Genomic DNA, 6,116 nt, shown 5'->3' with positions numbered 1-6,116 from the left:
ACATAAGTAAAACGGTATAAAATCATCAGTCATTCTGAAAACAGTCACTGATCTTCCGCCTCCCCCGGTGATATTTTTTTCTGTGCTCACTGGGACAGAATGGATGCAGCCCTGTTTACAACAGTAGGCAACCAAAACTGTCTGCTATGAAGTGAGATCTCCTCTGGGAATGTCGACACTTTTATCCATTTCTTTGTTTTTTTAAATGCTGGACAAAACTCAGCATTTCCATCTTCCACTTGTTTCCAACAGAAGTCAGAAATATGCCGGCGCTCTTAGATTTCGAGCGTCACCTGCCAAGCTGCAGAGTGCCTCTTCTGAGTGACATTTTTGCAATTATGAGACTTGTGAGAAGCACATCACAACTGCCCTCGGAGAGACGGGATCTGTTTGTCTTTCCGAGCTAGAAGTCGCACTCTTCCCTGCCATAAATGTCTCCTGTCGCTGGCGCATTCCTCCACCTTCACCGCAGACCTTTTGTGTATTTTCCAAGCTGACCTGGTCTGCACCCGAGGCTTTCATTCTAGCGGACTGATCACAGGAGTCCTGATCCAGCTGTGTCGCGAACCGCAGAGAGGCCGCCAGCGCTGATAAGAGACTGGGTAGACCCCTGCCTGATGTGGGATAAAGCGTGACTTTAAAGGACGAGCACCATTTGGATTGCATTAGGAGATAACGCTAATGACGCTGAGATTAACACTAATTTAGGCCTGTGTGACCAAAGCAACACCAATACCGGGTTTGAGATCACTGGTGATATCATAGACGCAACACGCGCCAGCGAACGCAGGAATGGAGGTGTGTGGAGGGTCTGCAGGGGCGGACGCATCATCGCCTCATAAAAGCGGCGTTACTTGCCACAGGCGGACGGAATGTTCCACGGGAGTGACAGAAGGTGTGTCTGATCAAACAACAACATCCCCCGCCTTCACCCTCCCACCTCCATGACTTCTGGTGCAACCCCCTTTCAGCTAATCGCCCCAACTCACTGTCACTGTGTAGACAAATGGCAACGGCTACATGGTGGCGAAAGCGCAGCAGGTGCTGTGCTGTCAAAAGACACTTCACACCTCCTGTCTCTTACACCACCGCTATCAGCCCCCTCCCTGGGTCCCGGCCACCATCTCCACAGGAGGGCAGAGCGGTCTCTCCGGGGCCTGTTTTGTTATCAGCACGCTCCAGCTTTGAAGCGAGCCGGGCCAGAATCGAGACTGTGTTTACTTGAAGGCATCTCCCTTGTTGTGTGTCAGCCTGAAGTAATTACCGCTCAGTGAGTGGCCCTGGCCGCGATGACATGGTGGGGTTGGTGTGGAGAAGTAGGCAGGGCCCTGAGTACATCAGTGTCTGGAGCTGCTCTTACTCACTCGGATGTGGTTCAGACATGGGCGCTCCCGAGGGGGCTTGGCTTGCTTGGGCTTGAAATGTCATAAGAGGCAGCAGCCGTGGCCAATAACGTGTCCTGTAATTGTTTTGTAAATCAAGTGCAGGACTTTTTTCTCAGCGGGGGGTCACATCAAACACTCGTTACTCCAACCAGCATAATATTTTGCTTCATAACTCAAAAGGATTGTTTGAGTTACACGTTTAATGTATGCTAATGGATTTTCTGTTCTTTGCTGAGTTTCATAAAGAACTAGAGAGCTGATGCAAAGGCGTGTGTATGATGCCACTTCTCCCTTCATCGGAGGTTTTGGCATGTAAAATGCAGCGATGTGAAAGCAAAGATGTTTACTAGCGTGTTGCCCGTGGGATCAGGGGGCTCCAGATTGGGTAGTGTTAATAAAATAGGTAGCTGACATTTTTGTGGTAAGGGTGGTTATAAATTAAGCAAAGTTGTATCATGAGTTGGAATGACGTGTAAGTCAAGAATGTTTGTTTCGAAACCTTAAACCTTAATATTTAGAGGAGGACACTCAAGCATTATTTCATGTTAATTATGTACATTTTTTTATGTCAATTTACTGTTTAATGTATTTATAAATGCTTTTAGGTTCTGTTATCATATACACACTATTATTATTATATTTCTACTTCTATTTTGTCATTGATTTTTAAGTGGACCCCAATGGAAATAAGTGTTTTCAGTTCTTGTGTCATCCATGTATTTGTAAACATATTTACAATTAGATTATGACTTACATTGAACTTAAATCACTCACGCCCCTTTTTAATTTTAAAGATGACTACCCTTACCAAAAATAGTACTGATAAGTATATAAAAGTAAACTAGAAGTATACTTGAAACATACTTGCATATATACTTTTTGGTAAGGGTAACTACCCCTGCTGGAATGGCGTGTGAGTCCAGAACATCCATTGGTTCGTTTTTGCAGTATTCATCCTTGACCCAAAAATAAATAAGCATACCAAACCTGCAAATATCAGCTGTCCACAGTTTCTCTGTGGTTGAAGTTGCACGCATGCACAGCGGTTGTTAGCAGGTGTTTTTAATTTGACAACCAAACACAGTGGCTGAAGACATTAAAACCACTACACATTTCACTCATGTACAAACATGAAACTTAAGTCACTCATGGTAAAGAGCAACATAAGACTTATCTAAACTGACTAAACCAACTGAGCTAAAAAAAATGAAAAAAACAATAACACTAACAGCACTATTTAACTAACATCAACCACAATAACAACATTTAAAACCTCAAAACCTCAAATTCCCATTGTGCATTGCTGCAGAGCATCCATTGTTTATGGTTGGCTAAAATTGGTAATTTCTCCAAACATATTTTCCTATCAACTTTCCGTTTTTGCAGCATTCATCCTTGACCCAAAATACATAAGCATGCCAAATGGCAATCTCAGCTCTGCCTGGCTTTTGCGTGATCAAAGCCATAAGCATGTGCACACACACACACACACACACACAGAGGCCACTTTGCTATTATAATATATATATATATATATATATAATATATAGATATATATATATATATATACACACACACACACACTGGTCGGCACTGTTCAGCTAATCCGATAACCGATAAATTATTGAAGCTAATGTTTTTGTGAGCGGATTAGCTTTTCAGATAAGTTTTAAAACCATCACTGGATCAATTATCATCCAATAACTTTCAGTCCGCTAACATTTTTTTGCTGGTAAAGTGGAGCAAAGTGATCCTTGAATTACCCAGAAGCTCCCGCGGTGCTTAAAGTGAAACTGTTTATCAGAAGCGGACAGTGTAATCTGATGTGGCCTTGTCCGAATAAAAGTTATGGTTATCTGTAATAAAGATACATTATACATTTTTTAGCAGTTTAACGGTTTAGCATCATAAAAGATAACTTTTCAGCTATCGGATTAATGGTTATCGAAGCTACCTTTTGGTTAGCTGTGCCCACCACTGTGTATATATATATAATTTTTTTTTTTTTTTTCCTTATGCATTGACAGTTTTGATGTGATTACACCTGAGTTACATGTCAGGCAGATGCTTAAAAGTGCTTCAGAATGATGAATTCATCTATTCACATGGTAAATATAAGATGCTCATCAGCACACCGGATCCACTTAGGAATTAAAGATATCATTCAAAGGCACTTTAGTGATGGCAATGAGGATGAGGCAAGTGGTGGTCTTTCACCTTCCTCACCCATGTTTTCATGTCTGTTTGGGGATTGAACATATGACCATCTGGTGAAAAACAAATTTCTCTTACCTTTAAGCATCACTTCCTCTGTTGTCAATTTATTGTGAACAACAACACTCCCTGACATACTTTTTATTGCACATAATACTAAAATCATCCAACTTTGAGAAAGTCCTATATTCCCTGAGCTCATAACAACCTGGGGTTTGTACAAGAAAAATTTTGACGAGTGGGTTAGTCCATCCAGCATTGTCTAATCCATAAATCAATAACAATAAATGCTATAATATTGTATCTCACCAAATTAAAAGAGTACATGATGATTAATTGATGAAACAAACCCAATTTTATATTGCCTGTGCAATATCATAGAGCAGGGAACACAGCAGAATAAGGAGTTGGGCTACCGATCTGCACTGTACCGGTCCACCCAGAAGGTGTGTAACAATACATCGTGATAATTGTATTGTGAAACATGTATCAAATTGTATTTTTTAAAATTAGTATTGTGATACCATGAGAAGTCAGCTAATGCACAGAAGAAATAAGAATCTCTTGCAGAAGAATCATGAATGATTTATAAAATTTACAAAGAGAAAATAATTTGTTTCGTTAAACATTCACCAGATTGGTTTCTATGTACCTAGTGGGAATAGTGATATGATTTTGGATCATTATACATATCATATTGTGGGGCTAGTGTATTGTTACACCTCTTACCACCCAGCTGTAAATGGGTGCCAGCCTTGGCTACGGAAGGAACTTGCGTCAAACTGGCATCACATCCAGAGGGAGTTATAGACTGTCATTTGTTTCATGCTCTGAAATCTGGGGATAACCAGCAGCTCCAAAGGGCCTCAGGGCCTATATCAGACTGATTTATTTCTTCTGTTTAATATTCCCACTGGATGAAACACCTGCCTGCATGTGAGTCTCACCTAAAATGTTAAGCTAGTAGTCGTGAGGAGAAACTTGGTGTCCACTCTGGCTAAATAGGGGATGCTTGATACAGCAGAATGGGAACGTAAAATCAGAATTAAAGAATGGATACTCATCGGCTACTTTATTAGGTACACCTTCCTAGTACTGGTTGGATCCCCTTATGCCTTCAGAACTGCCAAAATTCTTCATGGCATAGATTCAACATGGTATTGGAAACATTTCTCAGAGATGTTGGTCTGTATTGACATGACATGATGGCATCACGCAGTCGCCCATTCAACAGTCTGCCCATTCTCCTGTGATATCTGACATCAACAAGGCATTTTCATCCACACAACTACCACTCACTAGATATCTTTTCTTTTTGGGACCATTCTTTGTAAACTCTAGAGATGGTTGTCCGTGAAAATCCCAGTTGATCAACAGTTTCTAAAATCTCAGACCAGTTTGTCTGGCACCAGTGACCACGACACCAGATGCTACTATTATTGTGAACACCCCCTTTTCTACCTTTTTTTACTAATAGCCCAATTTCATAGCCTTAAGAGTGTGCATATCATGAATGCTTGGTCTTGTTGGTTTTGTGAGAATCTACTGAATCTACTGGTACCTTGTTTCCCATGTAACAATAAGAAATGCGCAAAAATGGTCTGTATATTCCTTTAAACTTCATGTTGGTTATTGAAAGTGTTGGAAAATATGCCATTCTAGTTGTGTTATAGACATGTAATAATGACATTTAGCTGTCAGGCACAAATAATCTCAGTGAACAAAATAATAGAAACTGACACACAAACACTTTTCTCTCCCTCTTTACATTCTCATATTCAAAACATGACTGTCATAGGGTTAGAAAGCAATTAACCATCACAACAGAAGTATACAAGGTTGTCAATTGTAAATGTCACAGCAGACGGCACTGGTGCTGTCTCTGCTGTCAGTGTCTAAGTGTGTTCATGATGTTCGGTGTGAAGTCAAAGGTCACATTCCACATGATCTTGCTGAAGCCTTGTGAGAGTCAGCCTCTCAGACACTGCTGTATGAACAGTAATCTAGAATGAAAATATATGACGCTGGAGATTGGTGCATTGCAAAAGGCTCCACATCCCCCTGCAGGTGTGGTGCAGTTGTCAGGGAAGATGTGTAATCGCTCTGTCGCTGCAGTGGTGGAGGTTTGCATCAGCTGTAATATCCTGTGAGCTGAGTTTTATAATCTTGTGCATATTGTTACATCGTGATGTGTTATGAACTCTGTTTTCTTTGTGCTGATTACAGACTCTCAATTTTATTATTTTGCAGACACACATCTAAGACAAGCAACATTCGTGTTATTGCACAAACAGACCCTGTACTGACTATAGCTTTTGTATTTGAAATTCAACATTGATATGGGTGCACATTCTTGAACTGTCCAGCAGGTGTTAGTGTTTAGCAGGTGGCACCTCAGCAAGTGATACGTTACTTTTCAAGCAGACGTGCTCAATGTTCAAAATGAACTCTGTATATAGACTGATGTGGCAGGAAACAACGGCAAGCCAAGACGTAGAATGGAAGCTGTTATGGCAG

The sequence above is a fragment of the Thalassophryne amazonica genome, chromosome 12, assembly GCF_902500255.1.
Source record: "Thalassophryne amazonica chromosome 12, fThaAma1.1, whole genome shotgun sequence".
NCBI classification, from domain to species: Eukaryota; Metazoa; Chordata; class Actinopteri; order Batrachoidiformes; family Batrachoididae; genus Thalassophryne; species Thalassophryne amazonica.
This window is presented reverse-complemented; position numbering follows the sequence as displayed.